General features: G+C 34.5%; 1 pseudogene across 1 annotated transcript in view; it reads right to left on the minus strand.

Annotated features, from left to right (window-relative positions):
- LOC149787600 (uncharacterized) overlaps positions 1 to 25,282 on the minus strand; it is a 124,166-nt pseudogene that overhangs the window by 26,057 nt on the left and 72,827 nt on the right. The window contains exons 3-8 of the transcript XR_016424074.1: positions 23,536 to 23,657; positions 22,909 to 23,033; positions 21,726 to 22,102; positions 18,019 to 18,072; positions 13,716 to 13,852; positions 13,116 to 13,231 (exon numbers count right to left, since the gene is read on the minus strand). The product of XR_016424074.1 is annotated as an uncharacterized LOC149787600 (transcript). The remainder of the gene's footprint in view (positions 1 to 13,115; positions 13,232 to 13,715; positions 13,853 to 18,018; positions 18,073 to 21,725; positions 22,103 to 22,908; positions 23,034 to 23,535; positions 23,658 to 25,282) is intronic.

The following is a 25,282-nucleotide window of genomic DNA, read 5'->3' on the forward strand; positions in this document are numbered from 1 at the left end:
GTCAGTCTCGTATCTAAAATTGTTCAAAACTGTTTAGGAATTCCATGTAAATAACTACTAACCTACATTCAGAGAGAAGTATATTTGTTTACTTTCATCGATAATGATCTGATTATGTAACAAATATTAATGGATAAATATTAGGTATTTATAATATTGTTTCCAAAACAAATGTCATTACTCAGGTTCAACATTATCAGGACATATATTCATGGAGAAAATCCAACAAAAATACAAATGAAATAAACATAATACATTAACTCATAAATATGATGAAAGACTTGTACAATAAATATTTATTTTAAATATTAGTTAAAAATACATGATTAAAGTTACAAAAGATTATGTCTTACAAATGATAAAATGTACAATATAATAGGTCTAAACTCGTGAAAGTACATCTGCAATTAGATTATCTTTTCCGTTGATGTACCTTATGTAAATATTTTATTCGAGCATCATCAAACTCTATCTTAATAATATCTGAGTTTTGTCTTCAATCTTTCTAATTAATGTAAGGGGTTTGTGTTCACTGAATACAATAATTGAAGAAGGAGCTGAAATAAAATACACATCAAAGTGTTGCAACACCAAACATTCTTTATCGATTGTAGAATACTTTATATGGTACTTGCTTAATGTTTTAGAAAAATAGCACACTGAATAATCTACGCCATTGTTGTCTTCGTGAATCAATACACTACTAAAAACAACATCACTTTGCATCAAAAGATAGTTTAAATAATTGACTGAAATTTGGAGCTAAAAGAATTGGTATGCTCTTAAATATAGCTTTTACCTACCAAAAGCCTAAATTTTTCAGACCAATATAACGTTGTGTCCTTATTACAAAAATTGGTCAGAGGTTCAGCAGCTATGGAAAAGTTGGAGCAAAATAGGCAAAGGAAATTATGAGATAACCTTGACCTTATCTGTTATAGGTATAACTTGGTCGTGTGGTAGAACATGTCCCAAAAATACACCTCACGCATGACATAACTAATAGGCACAGGAAATTAAAATCGTGTGCGGAATATGTCCCAAACATACACCTCAAGCATAACAAAACTCCGTTTACATAAATTGTCAAATTTGCATCACTGAATCTATTAAATAATTACCTAATGGTTTTTAAGTGATCATCCTGTGTGTCGTGGTAAAGTGTCAGTTATCTATACCAGATGTAACCATTTTAATTTAACGTTGGAAAGTACAAGGTGAACATTTTATCCCATGCGTAAAACATAATTTTGACAAGGTCCATCTAGACATTTCCTTTGCTCTTTCCTTGAGTAGGATTAGCCAGAATCATTTCAGTTGGTCAGACTTGATGACATATTTAGCATTTCCAATGGTGTTGATGCAATCCTGGAATCTAGGCAACGGAAATGAAGTTCTTTTGGTCAAACTATTTACTTTTCTATCGTTTGTGCACATGCAAAAAGTTTTATCTGGTTTTGGCACACGAATATATGGTTAACTCAAGTCACCTTTACTTGTATATAGGGAATAATTACCAGCAAATACTGAATTTCTTTTTTTTTTTTTAATTCCTGTTTGAGACGGTTCATCCAGTTCATATGCTGCTTCACGGGTGTGGAATCTACAATTTCAATACCCTGGTAATTTGATCTGATTTGTACGTTTTGGAACATCTGGAAACAAGTGCCAATATTCAAATAATAGCTGGAGTACTTCATTTGTTTCTTCTTGCTGTAGACGTGAAAGTTTCTTGTGCAGATTATTCATTATTTCTAAATTCCAAAAATTGAATACACCAAGGTCACTAGTCAAATTTCATTCCATCCGTTAAATCCTCACTGTTAGACAGCTAAAACTAAATTGACTGCATATTTCACAGCGCCATCTCTTTCAATATTCTCTTGTAACATGTTATATGGCAACGTTGTTCTTCTTTTCGACTCTTAGGAGTGATAATGATATAAATGTAGCCACCTACTTTCGAACGGTATAAGGATTATAATACTTAGCCTGAAGAGGATTTTCAGATATTGGAAAGAGAGCCAGAAATCTTGCAGCAGGATGAAAACATTTTTCCTTCGTATTTAATTCTTGCAACTTCAGAAAAACCTTTGACAACTTATGTTTGAAATAAGAAGCATAGTCAAGAAGATTACTTTCTGAATCTTCAGTTGAAAGAAGTTTCTCTTTAAATAACTGCATTGGTCCAAAGACATTATGTCCAAAACCAAATACAAAAGGACTAAAACCTAATGATTCTTGAACTGATTCCCTAACAGCACATACAATGAAATGAACAGCTTCGTCCCAGTCCTTTCAGTATCAATGCAATATGACAGAATCATATTTTTCAAAGATTGATGAAATCTTTTTAAATCATATTGACTTTCAACGTGATAGACAGAAGAGTTAAATTATTAGATGCCCAATTCATGCATAACTTGCTAGAAAACTTCAGACTTAATTTTTTAACCTTGATTAGATTTATTCGATTTGGAAAGGCCAAAATGTGCAAAAGAAACCTTATCAAAGCGTTTAGTATGGTTCTGGTTATAATATTCATCAAAAAATTAGCATCCAGAAGTCTTGTGGACAAACACAGTATTGTAAACAAGTATTAGTTTTCTGACTTGGTTTTAGATAAGGGACCGACACAGTCTACCATTATTCTGCTAAACGGTTCGTGAAATGTAGGAGTAGGTAGAAACTGTGTCACACGTGTTTCTGATTCGATTTACAGTCCATTTACAAGTATGCAATATCTACATTATTTAGAGACGTCACTTCTAATTTTCGGCCAATAAAAATGACTCAAGATCTTGTAATACGTCTTATCGATCCCTAAATGACCAGCCAAAGGAGATTCGTTGGCTAGGGTAAGAGTTTCCTGTCCATAGGACTTATGAACAAGAATATGAAATCTCTTGGATTACTCATCACCAATGGGTACCTTGGGTGGTCTCCATTTTTCATAAGAGCCAAATGTTTAACAAGAAACAAATAGGTACTTCTGTGTCTCCAGTTTTGCTAACATTCATCTGAAATAAAAAGGAGATCTCAGATTCGTGTTCCTGTTCAACAACGGGATGCTTGTCGCCTGTTATCTTGAATATAATAAAGAAAGAATGAATAGTAAGAAAGGATCACTGTGATAAATATCTCTTGATAGATCCATGCAAGGGTCAAAGAGTCCTCATGAAAACCATTACCAATTACTGTGTCTGCTAAATAAATAATTTCCTTATCAACAACATTCTTAAAAGCTGTTTTTGATGTAGCTCTAGTGACTGCACAAGCTACGTTTAAGTCAATAATTTCTTTTTCAAAAGGATTTTCTAGTCTCTCAAGGCTTGTCAGCTATATCCACAACCTTATCTTCAGCCAGGACATTGTCTAGCAATAAATGAATACCCTCAATCGGTAAAGATGTCACTGTTCAGATAAGTATGATGACAAATATGCACGATGGAGATGATCATTTCTTCACTCTACACCCTGAATAAGAACACTTCATTACAAGTCTTCTAATAAAATAAAACTACCTGATAATAAATATATATGTGTCCCTTAAAACCGTTATTGGGATAGGCTTGGCAGAACCACCAATACGTAATATAGAAACTGTCGACATGCATGGTTCAACTTTTGCATAATAAAATCAGACTGGGGTTTGTTTGACCCAACAATTGTATTAATTTCAATAGATGACCGTGACCTTAACTTCTTAGAAATAAGAACCTTTAGGAATAGCTCTATCGTGTTATTTTTAAATCTCTAGCAATCGGAAATAACGTGCCTTTTTCTTCATGCAATAAGTCCATGTAGAAGACAAGGATTTCAATCAGCGACCTCAGAAACTTGATTCCTAATGTTTTGTACCTGATTGAGATTTGAAATTATTTGTAAGAGACTGGAATGTTTTTTCTAATCAAAACATTGCTGAGTGGAAGCTTTATTGACAAAAAAAACTGTGAATCAAGGAATAATTGTCAGCTGGACGAGAATCATTGTCCAAAAGTTCGACCTTTTCGTCATCAATGTAGTCTTTGTCGTCACTAAGAATGCAATTCTTGAACACTTCAACTAATATCAGTCATTTGAGGCTATATTAGTCTTGATCAACCTTTTCACCTGAGCACCACCTATTAAATAAGTGTTCTATTTCTCTTGCAAATTCGATGCCTGGTTGCCAGAGATTAACAAATAGGGTAACAAAATAAAGACAGCGCAATTTAAACAATTGTATTATATCAAAGAGGTCTAGCTCAAGTAATGAAAGCAAAATATTTGTTTGTCAAACAAATCTCAGGTTCTATTTTATTTACTGATTATTCTGACATGCTAAACCTATTAAAATAGTAAGGGACGCGGAAATGTCTCATATTTTGTTTTATCAGGTAATTTGCCTTTAACTGAGTTGTCCTCTTCTGGTGCAAATGTTCTTATGTAGACAGTAGAGTGCGGCTTTATTTATGTTCCTCTCCATTGTAACTTTATGATTAGACTTAGTCTCAATCTCCCTGACACTGGCGTCTTTACCCATTGAGGGTATGTACCAGTTTGTTATTTGGTGAAAATTCGGGTTTTAATGAGCAAATAGAGACCAGTTCGGTTACCCCTTGGTGACAAATGGTCAGTGAGCTATCAAATTGATTTTCCGAAGTCCACCAGACAGGACATTCTTAGCATAGAGCATGAAACTAACGTGGCTGTTCATTTTGGAATTAATAAGACTTATCACAAGATCTTGAATCATTTTTATTTACCGAAAATAAAAAGTGATGTTTCTAAACACTGTAAATATTGTCATTCTTGTGAAATATTAGGAAATCCTAAACAGAGGTTACCCGAGACTTATTCTCTGCAAGGTATTCCTACATTTGACGAGCCATTTAGTAGAATAATGGAAGACTGTGTTAGTCCGTTACCTCTAAGTCAGGCAAAAAGATACCTGTTAACTTTAATGTATGCTTCCACAAGATTTCTAGCGGCTATCCCTTTGAGGACTTGAGGATTATTAAAACTAAAAAGATAGCAAGAGCATTGATGAAGTTCTTTTAAACCAATTTGTGAATTTCCCAAAATCTACTAATCTGATCAAGGGTCAACGTTAATGTCTGGAAATTTTCCAGCACGAGATGTATAAATTAGATTTTAAGTATTCTGCCTATTATCCCGAAAGTCAACGGGCTTTAGAACGGTTGCAACAAGACTTTGAGAAATATAAGTCTCTGGTTTTAATTTGACTTCTAGTACCCTTGTAAATAACACATAAAATCCCATCCAGCCAAGTAAAATTTAGAAATGTTATTCCTATATAATTTATATTGTATACCTGACTTTTTCATGTTGAAGATTGTGCCTATCTTATTTTTCTCGTGCTTTTAAGGATGTTTACTAAATTTTAGTTCAAGGCCTAATGTTGTTTCCGATGTATATTCTGGCCGAGGGTCTAGTTCTCAGCAGTAATGTGCTAACGAACCATCTCCGTCTCATACGAGTACTTCTAAATCTAAATCTGGCACAACGCTTAAATATCAAGCTTCGGATAAGACTGATCAGAAATCCATATCCCTTCTTAACATTTAGGTATTTGTATTCAGGGAGTAGATAACAGATTTGCCAATGCACCTCTCCATTGTGTCAATTTGTTATCATACTTAGTCTCAGGACCCGTGCCCTGAGGGTATTCACCTATTACAAGGCAATGTCCTAATTAGTGATACGGTTGTGCATATTCCACTTGTAAGAGATAAGCCTTGCTTGGATAAAAAGCTTGATCTGGTTGAGATTGAAATCTTTGATTTGTATCCTACTTCTGCAATTACCAGATATATGGCAAAAAGATCTCTTGAGAGTGATGTTGATCAGGAAATTATTCATTTAGCTGACATATTTATTGGTCAGTTTTTGAAGAAGTCACTTTCGCTCTTCGCATTGATTACCCCAGTACTATTAATCACATTGATCCTCTTTTTACTACTCGTTCTCCTAGTCCAGGGGGACAAAAGACAATCACACGTTGTCGAGAAGGAACAGGAACAAGATCCTGAGATCGTGTGTTTGTTCCGACAGCCACTAGCAAGCTGAAGCTACACGGGTATCAGTTTGTTATGTTGTGAAAAATGGGTTCCTTATAAGAAAATGGAGACCATCTGGGGTACCCACTGGTGAAAACTGGTTCTTAGTCTAGCCCATGAAACTTCCTTGGATGGTCATTTAGGAGTCAATAAGACTTATTCCAAGATAATGAATCATTTATGTTGGACACAAATTAAAAGTGACGTTTCTAAAAATTAAAGATCGTGTCACACTTGCCAAGTAGTGGAAAACCCAATCAGAAAATACATAACGGTCACCTGCAACCTATTCCAACATATGACGAACCATTTAGCAGAATAACGGTATAATGTGTCGGTCCCTTACCTAAGACCATGTCAGGCAACCAACACTTGTTGACCATAATTTGCTCCTCTTGAACATTCCCAGAGACAGTTCTTTAGAGAGATATTAAAACTAAACCATACTAAAAGTTTTGTCACTTTGAAGGTTGTGCCTAACTCTTTTCTGTGATAATCTTTTGAACACATGTATAAAAATTTGAGTTCAAGGCCTAATATCGTTTACGAACTAAGAATGTTCTGGAAGTGAAATTGTTGAGATTTGATGGAATATTTCAGTAGCAAATGTCCACATCTAAGGATTTCCAGGGCATTCTATTGCGTCACAGGTGAGGAAACAGTTTGTGTATAAATGTAGGTTATTCAAACAAAGTCTTCATTTGTATTTCATATCAGTCTTTCAGAATCTATCATCAGCTTTCATAGTTGTTTTCAAATATAATATTACAGGAATTATTTAAATCATTCAATGGAATTACAAAAGTGCTGATGGACTGTATTAAAGCTTGTTTGGGGATATTATGAAATCATTAGAAGGTATTTTGGATTGTATCATTGTGGTACATGAGCACATTCAACACTATTGGAATTCATTCGGAAAATTCTATACTCTTGGACGTGTGATTGGATAGTTATGATTATTTGAAATCTAAGTAGCAATACAATGTCTATGTTACCTCCAAGTAAAGAGAAATAATGTTTATTGAATTCTACTCTAACGTGGTGTTTTCGCATCCACCACAGAGTCGTAACAGACGACTTTATTTAAGAGAAAACATTAGTTTTGAGGTTGTTTCTATACACTTATTTAGAATTCCGTCTCTGCAATTCTTAAGTTTCGTAACACCTAAAGTAATTCATCGCTTGTAATGTAGGCATTAAGGATTTCATCATTATCATTGATGTAAACGTCTACTTCAAACGTTTTAAGTATCACTGGGGTTGAATTCAATCTCTCTTTTAAAAAACCAACATAAAACTCTTAAATTTTCATTTGCCAATTCTCATTCTGCGTTGCTAACTTGTTTCATAATCTTCCAAAACTCTCTTAGTTTATTCAAGTGAATTTTTCTAAGACTATTCCTTAATTGTTGCGAATACTGATATATGTATTCATTGTTTTGTTTCATCTGTGACGTTTTGTTGAACAAAGTTGTCAGTATGTTCTCCTATGTCACAACCTGACCAGGTGTATTGGGTATTACCTTAAAATTATTTTCCGCCCTAATCTCTACTTATGTTCCTTTATTGAGACACAACACACATATTCACACACAGACTCATACACTAACAAATATTGTACAAAACTAACCACTCGTTTACAAATCCCAATATATTTTACATTGCCTGTTTGTATGTTTCATGTGTCAGTAAAGAAAAAACTAAGAAATCAAATCAAAAATTGACAAAAGGGTCCACTTTTTGTGAAAAGGTCACTTTGATTACTTACTTCGGCGAAATATTTTTCCAGCCTTTTGTATGATAAAACACAATTTTTATAATATGTTAGATTTGATACTTTTGATGCACAACGTGATCTCAATATAACATATTTTACAAGCAAAATTAGAAAGTTGATAAGATCATGAATCTTTTTATTTCCTAGAAAGACATATGTTCGAGTAATTTTAAAATGTGGGATCCAATATACGTAGAAATCGAAAATTAAGGGTAATCAGTTCTCTGAGTTTTGTACAGAGTTGAGTCAGAACAAGAGTTGGTCCGTTCAATTGCACTATTGCACACTCTAGCTGCCTGAACCAAGTTTGATATTTACCATTTGGCTTTTGTATAATGCTTTTCATTAAATGGATATAAATAAATTTATTATTTGCTCTTACCGTAAGGAGCGAAGTTTTGTCGAGTAGTACATGGGAAGTATTTCCACTTTCAAAAACAACTTTTAAGATTCTTTTCCCACTTCAATGGTATAATTGAGATAAGAGCAAAGTATTGTATACAACTATTAGTTTGTGTTGTTCGTTTTATTTCACCAAAACTTTAATGGAAATCTTTGTGCATCAGAATGTGCATTATTTAAAATTGTATAAAGTTAGTAAATTAAGAACATCTTGAAACAAGTATTCCTGAACAGTCGATGGTTCATTTTTACATTGAGATAAAGGATAAATAGCATCAAGCTAAAATACAATTTTAACTATTTTAGAGATTTCCTTCAGTCTGATTTTACTGATTATCAATAATAGTATATATCTAAATTTTCTAAATATTTGTCCTTCATTTGCCAGAATAAAGATGAATAAATAGTGATAAATTTAAGGATTTTATCAAAGTAATTTTTTCTAATACGTGACAACTTTTACTTCTTCATCAGCCGAGCGATTTCTTTACTTTTTTCAAATTACGTCAAATAATTCAGTTCAACTATATAATCCAAAGTTGAAAGAGAAATCTACTCACAGAAAATTGGAGATTGACAAGTTTATATCGATTTCGACACATATTTCTTCATAGGAAATGTTTCTTTTCCCGATCCAAATAGCCTTGGATTTAAGAACATTGTAATACAGACCTGATGCCGAGGCAAAGTCGTTAAACGGCTGCATGGTTATATTCAAGGACAAAGGAAGGATGATCTTCTAATAAAAAAACAGTGTCATTGTCACACAAAGCCGTCAAATTAACAGGTTGTGCGAAACATGTTGCCATTAGTCAGAGATAGAAGATAAGGGGGGTTCAGGCAGGCAGGCGAAACGGGTTATTTGACCCCATAGACTTCGCCAAGCATTTTGGCCGATGACGGGTGGATTCGAAGCGCAGGAAGGGTGTGTGTGACCCCACAGACTTCGTCAAGCATTTTGGTCGGTGAATGATAAATTGGAAGTCGGAGTGTTATTCGGATCAGGATACAAGTAGGAAAGCTGACTCTCGTGAGTTCGTAATGCAGTGCAATGATAGGACTGTACAATAATAAGAGAGCTGAATAACAAAACTTGAATTAGTTTATATTATTTTTGTTTCATTTAACATTGTATCGTCGCGAGATACAGTGTTGGAGGGAATGTGTGAGGGTGTGCATTGCTAGTGTTAGGCCAATAAACGTAATATTCTTTATGTATTTTCTGCTGTTTTCTGCGTTATGTTAATGATTATTGCCGTTCAAAAACATTCACCATCCCCATCTCTAAGTATTTGACTAGGTTTTGGGGAGTTCGTGATAGTCATCAGCGTACTGACTAATTTGAACTCCATTTCATTATAAGAAATGCTTGTAAAATGTTGTGTTCTTTTTTAGTTCTGTTGCAAGAAGTTCAATTTCTATTATAAATAAGAAAGATGCTAAATGGTGTCCCTCTCCAATTGAAACAAGGGGATAAGTGTCCATTTTTTTAATGACAGAACGTTTTGATTTATTGCAGAATGCTCTCAACCTCTGACAATAGATTCCCTAAAGTTAAAAGAACTCAGGGCATTCTGCAGAAAGTTTCATTCGACCGAGTCGAAAGCTTTTTCGAATTCTATCAGCAAGGGAAGACCAGATTAATATTTTCCTCAAGATACTTCATCAGGTCATACAAAATGATTTTTTTCAACAATAAATCTCCCTTTCAAAAAACAATTTTGACTGTAACTAATAATAGAAGGGAGGATATTCTAGACCCAACAAGCAATTGATGGTGATGAAATCTTATAATCTACAGTAAGTAGTGAAATGGTGTATTTTTATCTTTGTTGGATATGTCTTAAATGATTTCTTATCCTTAGTATGTTCCATTTTTAATCTATGACAGCTACTTTCAAACTAGGTTCTACTAGATCGAAGGTGAGTAACAAATGTACGTCTAGTTTGAAATATTTTGCTAGCAGTGAACTGTGCGTCTAGTTTCAAATGTTTTGCCAGCAGTGAATTTTATGTATAGTTTAAAATGTTTTGCTAGCAGATAATCTTATAAAGGTTGATAATTTCTCGAGAAGAAAATTTAAATCATTTTTGTTTACCGACGTAATAATGTGTCGCTTTGCTTTAATACATGATACTAATTCATTATAGTGGTTAGGATTTTAGATGCCGCAAAATTGTTCTCTTTTGTACTCGTTGCAGTATTTTATAGATCCTTTGAACGACTGATATGAATTATGCTCTACAACAAAATGATAAAGGTATAATGGGTCATTAATAAGTAGCCGTCACCCAAAAGTGAATTTAGATAGTGAATTTAGAGTGTATGAGGTTCAGGCTCAAAATAGCATAGTCATTCAAATATACATTACCAAAAGTAAATTTACAGGCATCTCTATCTTTACCATACCTTCCATTCCATATTAAGATATTATTATATCAATAAACGTCGGGGCCCCGAGTGGCCGAGTGGTCTAAAGCGCTCTCCTTTACGGATCACTGCCATCACACCTCTGTCTGCGTGGGTTCGAGTCTAGGATTCGGCCAATGTGTGGTATGTGAGAAAGCATGCCAGTAACTTCTCGTGGGTCAGTGGTTCTTCCCGAGGTTTTCCCGGGTTCTTCCTCCACCATTAATACTGGCCGCCATGCATAGCCTATCGTGTGCTGAAAAATGGCGTTAAAACCCTCACATACTCACTTAGGCCGAACCCGAGTCTCGAACCCACACAGACAGAGTTGAGATGGCAACGATCCGTAAAGGTGAGCGCTTTAGACCACTTGGTCACCCTTTTTAAAACTTCAAGATTAGAGAGAATAATAAAATTGTTTAAGCAGCGAATTTAACTCTCAGCAGAATCGTAATCAAGTTTGAAAGTTTTGAAGAAAAAGGCATTGATGAGTGTTGATTGGAAAGCGAAATTATGTGACAGTCAACATTTGGGTGCAGTGTCTGTTAGAGTACCAGACTTAAGTGTCCCAAGGGCAAAAAATAACCCTTAGAACGTAGGAATAAACAAAACTAAAGACCCATAATTCGAACATGTAAACTCAGAATCATTAAATCTCTTCTTTAAATATGCTTTGTTCTCAAATTACTCTGATATTTCAAAAGTACACCCACCCCAACAACGTTCACTATCAAACCGCGCAAGAAATCTGTTAACAAAAATAAAATTATCTTCATTTTACTTTTTGAAAATTTCCCTAATTTGACAAAATACATAATTTTAAACATTATATGTACAAGTTTAATTTGTAATAGGTTACTGTGCTAAAATTATTGAAAAACGTTCGGAATATTCATTCGGTCGTTGAAATGCAGCCATTAATAGCGTTGGCACGGATTGGTGAAAAAGTCCATGCAAATAGATGGTTGATAATAAAAAGAAAAAAATCAACGTTGTTTGAGTAAATATAAGGAAACAGCCATTCGTGACGATGTAATGTTACCCACTTCACTCTTGAAATATTTCCTTATATCTATTAAAAACATAGATATCCTAAGTCACCACACACGGGAGTGTAGTCGAGTGGTGATCAGACCTACGTCAAAAATGTTATTTATCCACGTATGTGAGATTGGATTTGAAATCAGCATGGAGCAGTTACATTTTCTTACTCGAAATTAATTTATTTTAGGATTCATTTTAAAACTTGATTTGATAAATAAGATGAACCAATTATGCAGAAATGTTTCCTACTAGAATTTCGCTTCTTAAAATACACCAGCTCTATCATATCTCAGTTTTACTCATGACCCTTCACGTGAAACATGGTCAGAGTAAAAATGTGTCAGTAATTATTTTGCTTGATACATTTACATTAACATTTATCAACATAAACAAGATAAAGTGTCGGAAAGACAAAATCAAAGACATGATAGTATTTACAATTATACCGATGATCAAATTAAACCAAAATTGTATTGTTATTTAAATCTAGTTACTAATTTATCACAACAAGACGGGTATTATGTTCTGTTTAAGAAGTGTAGAGGTAGTATGCACCTTTTACATCGAATATTCGAATATTTATTTGTAGTAGCATATGATTCGAACTTTACCTTTGATGTCATCCGTGACGTTCGTGCTTTTTCTGCAGCTTGAGCATGCTGATCTGCATATGCTAACCATATGGTATACTAAACGATTTATAGCATCTACTCACATTTTCCGCTCCCCGTGAAGAACTCAAAATTCCTTATCAATGGTATTAATTAGTGCTGACATGTTAATCTCTCTCTCACTCCACACACACACTGGAGTGTAGTCGAGTGGTGATCATATCTACGTCAAACATGTTGAGTATACATGTCTGTGAGTTGTGGTTTGACACTACTATTCTGTTAGGACATAAAAATACTTGCATAAGCGATGAGAATCAGTGCAATCCAGTTAATATTACCCATTTTAAGAATCAAATTGTCTTCACTTGTATTCTTGGTTTCAAAACTATGTACGTGTAGTTAATAATTTTTAGCACAAATTCATGCTCTTTGTGACGGCAACAGGAGCTACATAGTAAAAACATTTCCTTACATGTGCTATTCAAAAGACAAAATATAAACCCATCTAAAATTATGACGGAAAAGGTGTCATTCAGCTTTATACAAGTTTGAAAATATAATCAGTTTGCTACTCCTAATAGTTATTACTCTGGGGAATCGATGCGATCAATATATTTATGAGAGTAGTTCTGATTTTCTACGTTAAAGTTACTTTTGTATCATTATGTCTTGTTATGTCGAAATGCTTTCTTGTAAACATGTTTCCTCCTTTAAACTTTGATTCCATTATGACAATGATGTTCTAAATTTTTTTCGGAACTTTATATGAGATGTGACGCAACACAAGTAGGATCGCTACTTACCCTGTATTTATGCATGAGGTTTTCTGTATCTCTCAAGTTGTTCTGAATCTTTTTCTTTCGTCCGTATACGAGTTTCAGCCGAAAATGTTCGTGGTCTTTCACTGCTACGACTAAACCTTAAATGAAAATATACGGAAATTTTTTTCTTCATATCGCTGATAATGCATGTTGGAATAGAATTTCACCCCTAGATCTACGTTCTCGTCACCTGCATTTGATGTGTAATCTACTAGAATGAAATAGACTCCTATCAATCACACATATACTAGATGCTTTTCTTTTAGGGTACATAATTTTAATATAATCCATTGCCAAAATGATGAGACACCTTTGGACATGTATTACACGGATGTCATCGAAATCTCTGCGAATTCATTGGTGACAGCTCGGTTTGTGTTCTGTTCTTGATTTTGCAATAGGCAAAAAACATTGCTATCTTTCTTTCTAAAACAAACATAATAAGGACACATTGGCCAATGCAACGTCTATAAACCATAGTATATATATATATATATATATATATATATATATATATATATATATATATATATATATAGAGAGAGAGAGAGAGAGAGAGAGAGAGAGAGAGAGTAGGCTTACTGTTAACAACTCTGATAACCCTCCATGGAAGTAGTAATGTCAAGATGAATACAAAGTCTGGAGTGTCGATTGCTGGCAGAAATTATGAAGATGAGATCGGTAAGGAAGGAAACATTCACAGTAAAAGCATCAAATACCTGAAAAATTGCACACGTCAATATTTGATAAAATATTTTCTAAGAAGAAATAATTGTGATTTAAATTATTTCATTGTTTCATCATTTCTTTTTTATTTGCAAAACAAAATAGATTTAATTCTTTAATTCTTTTCTATTTAGGTTCTTGAGTTATTTATTATAGCGTTAATCTTGCCACTTATTTCCATTCATCCAACTACCCCCTCACCCACCCACCCACCCCCACACATACGTGCAAGTCAGGCAATCCTAAATGTATGCAACTAGCACGAACTTTGAGGATTTTGAACCTATCTTTCTTGTTTTTATTGTTTTGTTTTGGTACCTCTGCACTCAGTCTGTTATTCTGTCGAGCTCTCAAACATTTTCCTGTGGGCTTCTTGTTCATTACCTTAAAAGTCTATTTTCTGTTAAATATACAAAATGTTGGATGTGGTTTTTATTTTACATCCAATGTTAATAAGATGTACAGTTCTACGTTGTGGCATTCAAAAATGATATATGATTGGTGCAAATCAGAGGCAAGAATGATCATGTATATTTTCTGATCAGAAAAGATTCTGTTATCAAAGAATGGAAAACACCGCAGAAAATAATGGTTTATATAATGGAAGTGTACTGAGAATTATGTGCTTTATAGCTATGTGATTTATAATATTGTTAAATTATGTAATTTTAAAATCAAACTATGGTCTCTTCGAGAACGAAATATGGCCAGAGGTACGACTATAATGTATTGTATACAAACAAACTTCTTTCCAACGACGCTTTTAGTTGCAAAAAGATAGATACGTGTCTAAGGACATGTCTTTTTCTAAGTATGCTCTTTAGCAGTCAATATCATCTTTCACAGTGAAAGCTAAAAAGTCATTGTCAGTGACAATGTAAACTGACAAAGAAAACCAAATCTAATATGGAATCCACATTTTCTAAATAAGTACATTTTAATTTGAAATCATATATATCATGTTACAGAAGAACTTCGATTTTAAGTAGGAAACATTTAGACAAACCATAGTTTTATTTAGGACATTGGTTTATTTGGTTAGTCTCCGTCTCCGATGCTGTTTATAGATGAAGATGTATGATATGTTAGCTGCAATCTCTGATTGCTACTAGTTGAGATGATAGAGATGAAACCTCTGACACTAGTAGCACATGGCATTTGTGAAGAAAATGCAACATTATAATTGAGATAAGCTGAATCTGACATGTAGGTAAATTTTCGTTTTCTCAGTACCTTTTAGACGTGTGTATAAAAATTAGTATAATTTATCGTTTACTTGGTACCTTTTGGACGTGTCGGGAAAGATTGTTTTCATTACAGTTTACTCGGTATCTTTTAGAGATACGTTTTACAGTCTCAAGTATACATAATAAATTTTTGAGAAGAATATTGTTTATAACGGATCAAAATCAATCTGCATCAGAATAAAAGTTTAAGTAAACTTATTTATTCTTATGATGTGCTATCATGCTAGCGAAATACAGGGACACATTGGAGTGAAACATATTCACTATACCATCTCGCTGCATCCCAGTTAATGAAGCTTATCACCACTTCCAAAGAGCCATATTCAAGGCAGCCACTCAGTCTGTTCATCGTGTCCGTCGTTCAGTCTATACACGCTGTTTGAATGAAGATTCTCAAGCTCTTCTCAAGGAGTCTGAATCATCTGGGGATCCAGACATAGCAGATCACATGATTGAATCCCTGCACACTACCAGGCATACTCGATGCGTGGAAAGTACATGATCACTCAATTTCACGCCCTCCAGCCGGAAATACTTGAGTTTGATTCGCCGACTTGGCACCGCTCAGCAACCACCAGTTCAAGTCCATCCTGTTGTCAGACCAAATGATGTTGCTAAAGCACCCCTGGATAAACAGCACCAACGTCAAGTACAAAATGAGTAGCGACATACTGCCGTTGGATGTCAGATGTACTAGATCAAAATACTCCAGAGGCATTTACATCAGAGAATTTAAAAAGTACTCTGAAACATCAAATCAGGCAAAGCAGCATAATATGACAATATCCTGCCTGAAGCATCTTGGCGCAAAGGAAAATGTTTGGCTCGCTGCTTTATACACCCGTGTTGTTAGGGAAATGTGCATGCCGACTTTGTGGCGCCAGACAAAGATTATTACGATCGTAAAGCCTATAAAAGATCCCAAAGATATGTTTTGGTGTACTGAAGCGCCTGATACTCCAAAGGATCAGTCCGGACTTGGAGAAAATCATTACTGTTGAGCAGGCAGGCTTCAGGCATGGTGGCAGCACTTACGGTCAAGTTCTTGCCATGAATACGTTTGTTGAAAACGGTTTTCAGAGGAACCTTAAACTGGAGTAGTTTTCCTTGATCTAACAGCGGCATATGACACGGTCTGGCATGCATGACTGTTACTAATAATTTCCAGAGTATTGCCTCGCTGGATAGTTCAGACTATCGAACTGTTCCTTCGCGACAGGCGCTTCAGAGTGTACATCAGAGAGAGCTGTACCTAGTGGAGACCTCAAACTCACAAACACCTACGGGGTCTATTCATTCGCCAAAGTCTCTTCAATGTCTATATCAATGACCTGCCTATGTTATGTATATTTGATTTAATTATATTCGTTTAATATATATTTATTTCAGTTTAATTGTTTGTTTGTCTTTTTTTATTACAGAAAATAATTTGACCTTGACTGTTCGTTTTGTAAACTACCAGGTGTTGATCTAGATTCTGACCTTGATTCAAAATTAGTAGCAACCACAGAAATAAGTTCTATGTTTATTTTAAAATGATTGGTTGTTGTCAAGGTCATGATGGGTCTATGTGTTTAAGATATAAACATTTCTGGTTTATTTCTTCGAGTAAAATGATTGGTTTGCGCCATGGCCACACTTGATGTACGTGATCTTTAACAAGTACATAATTTCTACGAGGTTCTGAACATGATCATCAGACACCATTTTGCGTTTTAGATTACGATATAACCTTTGTTTTTGAGAGATATTCTCAGCAGAAGTTGGGCTTTTTCATACTCTTGAAGTTGTATGTTGTGCTGTTTGGAGTTATTTTAAACTACTTGGATTGGAATTATTTACAATTACTTGGATTTCAAAAGGATTTTAAAAAATTCTCCTGGGAAATACGTGTGCTCATGTGAAATTGTTGAACGAGGACAGTTTTATAACAATTTGTTCAGATTTCAAAACCTGGAGTGATAACTTGTTTCTACAAGCAACTGTAGACTTCAACACTACAGGTTACAGCGTACGTTATAGTCTTCCATCTTGGATTCTTCGATGAGACTCGAACTTGAAGTCATTAGAACATTTTGTTATAAGGACTTCAAAAATTATATTCGTAATTATTCTCGGATTATTTTTTAATTTGATTCTTAAAACCGTAAGTTCATATTTTTTCCATTCTTACAGAATTTTTCAGGGAAATAAATTATTATATTTTTTCAAGGCTTGTTGTTTTCACTCTTTCTTGTGCTACTGTTTATTCGAGTCTAAACACGTAACATAAGACCTAAAACACAGTCGCACAAGTATGTGTACTCAGATGACATTGCCCTCGAGACCCAAAGTCGCTCATTTACTGAGATTGAGGAGGTACTGAACAAGGCTTTGGAGGAAATAACAGACTTTCTCAAGAAACGGCGCCTACAACCGAGCACCAAAAATACAGTCTTCAGCGTCTTCCACCTAAACAACGTAAATGCGAATCGTGAGCTTTGCATCCACCTCACTGTGCAGCACATAAAACGCGGCCTGATACCAATATACCTTGGCGTGACTTTGGACAGATCACTAACATTCTAGAAGCACATGAAGAAAACTGCAGCAAAACTAAGCACTCCAAACAACTACTCCGCAAACTGGCTGGTTCAACCTGGGGCGCTATTTCTCAGACACTCAAGACATCAGCAATGTCCCTCTGTTATTCGACAGTCGAGTATTGCCCATCTGTCTGGGCTCGATGGTTACATACCAAATGAATTGACGTCCAGATCAACATAACAATGCACATAATCTCTGGAACACTATGTCCTACTACCTTACCATGGCTGGCGTACTCAGCAACATTCCTCCTCCACATAAAGGTCGCGAAGTAGACCACGTTATAAGATTAAAATAGATATGGCTGAAAGCATGACAGCACTTACCTCTAGTCTCCTATGGAAGAAGGAATGGCCCGCACAAAAGGCCTTAACTATTGTCTGAAAAGAGGTAAAATAACTTCTCAATATCAGTCTAATTCTGTCCATGACTATTCTATGATGGTATAAGATAACGTAATAATAATAATAATAATAATAATAATAATAATGTAATTCAAATCGTTATTTGTACATCTATTGTAACCATAATAATTTACCTTATAAGCAGCAGAGGCCATTCATTTATGCATACAATGTATTTCCAGACTTTGCGTAAATTGAAATAAATTTCTATTAAAAAAAACCAGCAGTATTTAGCTCTGATATTGTTTTCATTTCATACCGATATCGTTTCAAAAGTTAGGTATACATTTGTGAACTGTCAGTCTCTGTCGATTGTTTTATAGTATTTCGTATGATACTTTTCACATTTCACAGTCTAATAGTCGACGGAGAAATTCAATTTGTCTAAAGTTTCATTTCAAGGCAACCAAATCAACCAAATCAATTCGATTGGAGACATTCAAGGCAATTAGAAACTCTACAGTCTAACAACACGAATTTCACCATAGAAAGACGACAAAATGCATGAGTGTCCGCAGTAGTTTGTCCGCGGCTGGATCTTTTAAAAATGCGGGCAGCCATACACTTGTGTCAACAGTGTGTATCCCCCAAATGAGCAAGTGTGTTTCTGACTTTGGTTTGTTTTTCCTCTTTTCTCAGATTCATGTGTCACAATTAAGTACTGTACAAGTATGTTAGAGCCCAACGCTTTATATATTCCGTGGTGGGTTGTTTATACGTACTATATATACTTCGACGTGGTTTCCTGTAGAGTAGCGATTTTGGAGGTTAATTGCCGAAATATACGGCTTATTCGACTGATTAAATATGAGTCATGGTACAAGAGCTATGCAGAAGTATTTTTATTTCTGTTGAATCGATATGTATATTCTTTATAATCTTCTAGCGATTTTGAGGCCCCATAAAATTAGGACCGCGAGAAGACAAACAGCGATAAGTTTTACACACACACACACACACACACACACACACAAACACACACACACATATATATATCTTTATTGGTAATATTTTGATGGTTTTGTACAATGAAACGACATATTCCGGGTAATAACTTTAATTATTATTGTTTGTAATCGTTTCTGCAAAAAAAAAAAGAAGCTATCTTAGTGATTATTTACCAAGCTTGCACAAAGAATTCAATCTATTAGCCGCGCCCGGGACAAAGTGATAAGACCACAATTTTTGTATTCATTATATTGTGATTTGCACGCGACTCTGAAATTGATAATTGAAGGGAAGATAACATCAGTTCATTCCAAATAAGTTTTTAACGTTTGAAACTAATCTTGAAATTCAACATAACGTTTGCTTGATACGACCCTTGCTAATCAAGGAAACATGTGATGCTACTGTACCTTGCAAAGTAATAAATATACGTCAGGAAGATTTTAATAAAAAAGTAAATTCGATTCCTGTTTCAAACGAGTTATATAACTCTCTAAACTGTTTTATTATATTGATGTCATCATTTATTATTGTGTGATACAGGACAGTGTATTCCAGAAGTTATCGCATAATACTGGGAAATCTGTAGAAAGTAAAAACTAATGTTGCAAACTGTAAACAAAGTCAAAGTTTAATAGAATTTTAATATAATTGTGTTTTGAAAACCTCTTTAGGTGAATAATGATTTGGAAACATCATTTCATGTGGGCGAGCCAGAGTTACATTAAATAGGCTACTGCCTAATTGTTTTCTTCTCAGCAATGACCGAAATTAGCGACTATAATACGCTCAGGATGAGCCATTACCGGCGTTTGTTTGCTTTTTCTGTACTTATATCAAAACATAGTTCCTGTTTGAAACGAAATTCTACAAGATTTAACTTAGATTAATTTATAATATATTTACCGGTGACAGATAGTATCAATAGTTAGAATAAGAATAAGTTTGTTCTACGAAAAATGACTAGGATGTACTAAGATTTTTCCATGGATTCCGTCATAAAATGGCAGTTAGTTCGGATAGAAAAGTTTAATTTCAAGAATTGTTGTGGCAGGTGCCGAGACCAAGAACATGTCATAAGTGCGTGCGATGCAACACGAACACCCATTGTAGTTCAAACAAGGATCCGGTCTAGCAATAATTTTTTCAGACGATAAAAATATGTCGTGTAGTCTTATCAAAACCAGGTTTTCCATGCCATTACTCCGTGAATGGATTAGACGGCTGATGTTATGCAGAGATGTTGCGTTTATAACATTAATAATAATAATAATAATAATAAGAAGAAGAAGAAGAAGAAGAAGAAGAAGCTAATCTTTTACGACTACCGGCACATTAGCGCTGGATCTTAAGTCGATCACCAAAGGAATTTAATTAGAAGTTTATTGTTAGGACGATCTGTGATTTAATTCGCTATACTGTAAGTCCTTTTTTTAAATTTTCACTTTGTATTCCAGGGAAATAACTTATTTATTATAAACTACAAAATTGTTTTGGTTTTCTTTTTTTTCTATCCCTTTAAGACCATAGATTCGTAATATAAAATATGAATAGGTATGCTGCAAATCCCAATTCAGTGCAATGTACCATGGTACGCGATCCGTATGCTGATATAAAGGGGGAAACTTCGCGCACATAATTAATGGTTATACTTATAACGGAAGTTGTATACTTTGCCCACACCACAACGACATGGAAAACAAAAGAACGTTACTCCATTTCGAACACCCTGTTTTATTGTTGAGTTTCCTGGAATTTATTTTCTTCTGAAGGCAGTGATTTAATATAGAAAACAGACAACATTATTATCTCTAATTCATGAAAGATATTTGCTGGGGACGCAAGCGTCTATGGATCATGATTTGATCCATAAACGATGAATTAGCTTAGAAAAATTTATATCATCTCTTTACAACATCAGTCACGTTTATGGCACGACCATAATATCAAAGCCATTAACTACCACTTCTGAGATGGTTAACGGGATAGCCATTAGCGAGGGATTCGTTTATAGCAGTTGAGAATAGCATGCGTGAATAAATGATGTATGGTCTTATCATAACAATTTGCAAACATGGATATAAATCATTATATTGGCATCGCATACACACGTCAACAAGAGGCGTCAGAAGTGTATTGGATATGACTGAAAATAAAAATAACTAATAACACAAGTGAAATGCATTATATTATCAAAATGTGTCGAGCAGAAGCAACTATTATTTCAGATTCATAGTCTAATTTTGTTCACAATTTTAATGCACGGTTTTAGTTTTATCTCTGGCGAAATATTTGGCAAAAATATTTAAGTAACGAAATCCATTTTCAGATTCTTATTAGAATCCTCATATTGTCACCTTTATCAGACAATTTAGTATAAATGGTAAGCAGAAAATAATAGTTGATAAAATACATATTGACACATCTGAAAAATGTATATAGGCCAGGCTTCGACTTTTGGTAATAACGCAACTTTATTTCCTATGTTGAAGGTCGCAAAGATGAGGAAAATTATATGAATAGATTCTGAATAAAAGAATGCAATTAATGGAAAAAGAAGAAATATTAATCTACCTTGGAAACGAATATTTTCAGGTATATTTCTCCAATATGGAGATGTTGTAATATGAATATATTTATTTCAAATAATGTGAAAATAAAGTGTTTACATGAATACATACCTCAATAACCAGTATTCCGACAATTGTTAAACTGCAATAATGAAAACCATGCGCTATCTTCTCCTGAATCGATTTTTCTTTTGCATTAAATTTAGACTTGCTGCCAATACTAGAAGTTCTTCTTAAAAATGTAGTAGAACCATTAGAGCTATTTCCCCTCCAAGATTCATTGTTACGAAAAATTGAACAGGTAGAATGATTAACAAATTCCAGCGTATTACTACTGTTCCACGCAATAGTCCAGTTTATCGACATCTCCGCTAACATTTTGAATATATCAGACGGGGAGCCTCTGCGCATGCTGGGGAATACTTTCTCTATTTCCCACAGAAAATCGTCTGCTGCTGATATCAGTAAGTTCGTGTCCTCCAGAGAAACTGGAAATAATGAACATTGTTTTTCGGCAAAAAAAAAATGAAATAGCGATTACTGTGTGGGGGGGGAAAACCCACGAAAAGCGTTTAGTGTTTGTGAAAATACATGAAAGTGTGCTTAGTGTGTGTGCGAAATAGCTAACAACAACAAAATCAACAGCTAATACTTCTAATAATAATTGCATGGATATCCATTTTGGCAACTTGAAGGTATCATCATAAGAGAGATGTAAACATTATGCTCTGTCACACGACACGATGATTATGTTATCAATGGATGTTTGCAATCACTTTATTTGTAAAACAGCCAAATAATTATATTTCATTTTGTTTACTTTCACACCCGTAAATTAAGTCAAATTATATCTTGCAAACATTTTCCATCGGGAAATAATTGTGCCTCGGTTTAAAAGCTCAAAATTGAAAGAGAAGTTGCAAGTGGTATGCAATATTTTTCAAAAGACAATTTTCAATCTATCATTGAGTCATTAACAGAGACGTTATTAGACGAAGTTGTTTGATGTGACACCTGTAATGACTTTTATAGCAAATACATTGACGAATTAGATAGACAATTCAATTTCCAATAATTTAGTTCACTCCTTTAAAGTATTGATTCCTGGCCAATAGCAAACATATTGTATACAGCAATATTCAGTTCTGAAAATCTTATAAATTGCATTGAGGATAACTACATACGACAAATGTTTTCTAATATAGTCATATCTTTTTAAAAGATGTCTGATCACTTTCCATAGAGATCACTAAATTATATAATTAGCTCGTTTTGTAAATGGTCATCTCTTTACCTTTGACCTTGTGAAGGTCAAGGGTTAATTCTCCAAGAACTAGAGCACAGTCTGTTACGCAAAGAATGACTACAGTTAACAGCATGTACTTGCTCTTCAATATCTTGTCACCTTTTCTTCTCCATCTGAAAGTTAATAAATCAATTTACTAATCTGGGATTTACTACAACAATTATCTTAATCACAATACTGAGTATTGGAGAGGGTGCAAATATCGATTAATCTATATATAACAACAAATTTATCATACAGAGACATTTGCGTTTCTGTGTGGGCTTCAGCAGTATATCTATATCATCAACATGTACTAATATGATAGCTTCATCAAAGGTATAATAGATTATTGATTCGTTGGTGGAATCACAAAAGTAAGAGTAGTTATAATTTTGACAGAATTGTTTTAGCTCGTGAAATGCATCGTTTTAGTTCAACCATGCTCAAACTATGAGACTTTCAAGCAGTACATGAAATTTAAAAGGTGCAGAAAATTGTGAAGACTTCTATGTGATACAAAAGACGTTCTAGTCACAGTTAAAAAAATATTTGTTGAGTGTAAACGTTCAGGTACGGATTCGTCTACATTTACACGAATGCGGAGAGAGAGAGAGAGAGAGAGAGAGAGAGTACCGTGCTATACTAGTAGAAGGTTGTTCATCACTGTCGCGTTGTAACTCTTCTTCCAATTCATTTTCTATCTTTTCCACATACCCATGTGTTTTTGCAAGAACTAAAGTTTCGGCGACCAAGGTCTGAAATACAAATGGATGAATTATATTAGTAAAGATAGATTGTATTATGCCACAAAGCTAACTGTGGTTGGGTCATATCGTCTTTTTGTTACCATCCGTTTGTCTGATTAAGTTTTAATTAAGGTCTGTTTCTCAGATATTCTAGTTTGGTGTTCATGCTATTTGAACTGTCTGATTTCCAATATATCTAAGTTAGGTCAGTTTATTGAAGATATATCTGAAGAACTTGCTGTATTTGTTTTGTTTGGGAGGTGGGCTGCGGAGTTCCTCGATATTCTGTTATTTTATATAGACGTTAAATGATGAAGTGGCTATGCTATTATTCATTTGGTTTTCATCATTGTAGAAGCTTACAAAGCTGTGTTTTACTTTGCCATTTCTATATTTTTTTAAATCGAGTGGAAGTAGGATGGGAACAGATGGGCAACCAACACAGAATACTTGAGTTTGGATGTGTGTCAGTGATCAATCAAGGTGATTAGAAATCTTTATTCTTTAATTAAACTGCCCCAAGTTGTGCGTTAATTGGACATACATTCATGTTCAGGTAAACATAACCTAAGAGGTTAGCGCGCAAATATTATTCAACATATCTGTATTAATGCACGCATTGTAGGTTTTGATTTGGTTAGTTTATCCGTCCTTTGTGTATAATGCTACATTACATTTATATTAGATCCATTTCATTAGTTTATCAGCCCTCTGTGTATACAGCTGCATTTAATCAAGAGAAAATGATCTTAGATTCATTTGGTTGGGGTATTCACCGCTTGCGCATGCTACAGCATTCCAGTAGGAAACAATAGTCTTAGATTTTTTGATAAGCTTATTTGTCGTTTGTGAATAATGTATTCTATGAGAAAGCAGTAGTCTTAGATCCAGTTGGTTAGCTTATTTGTCGTATTTGAATAATGCTGCATTCCAATAAGAAACAAGAGTCTTATATCCACTTAGCTAATGGGTCATATGTATATGCTGCATTCCCTAAAAAAGCAGCAAAGAGCTGTCACGGACATGGAACAAACTACTTTAACCTTAAAGACATTCATAATGCAAACATTTGATTTATATTGACGTCACGTGTTTTATGGGGTCGCAAAGAGCACGAACTCTTTATAATCAGTAGACATTTGAAGCCTTGTGCCACAGAAAACAGTGATAAGTGAATAACAACGCTGATATATTAGAACTCGCTATTTCCAAACACGGCCTCATAAGTCATTTTGGTCTATGTAAATAAGTGATATATGGAAATGATGCGTTAACTGATTGGTTCGCATAGAGGATTTGCGGTGGATCAGGTGTTAACATGCCAGACTCGTAACTTGAAGGGAGCAATTTCAATTCCCGTAAAGACCAAAGTTGGGTTGATATAACCCAGGGGTCTCAAACACGCGGCCCGCGGGCCGCATGCTGCCCGCAAGGGCATATTGTGCGGCCCGCGACGTATTTTGGGATTTTCAAAAAATTGACTATTCATTTATTTTTTTTTCTCTCGCCGCCTTTTGAACTTTAACGTTAGCGCCATTTTAACCATAAGAAGCTCTGACTTATTTATTCCAAGTCTTTCTATTAATTGTCGCCCTCAATGCGGACTTCCGGTTCCGGTTTTTTAGTAAAGTGAT

Source organism: Sinohyriopsis cumingii, chromosome 11 (genome assembly GCF_028554795.1).
Source record: "Sinohyriopsis cumingii isolate HCF-2022 chromosome 11, ASM2855479v2, whole genome shotgun sequence".
In the NCBI taxonomy this organism is placed as follows: Eukaryota; Metazoa; Mollusca; class Bivalvia; order Unionida; family Unionidae; genus Sinohyriopsis; species Sinohyriopsis cumingii.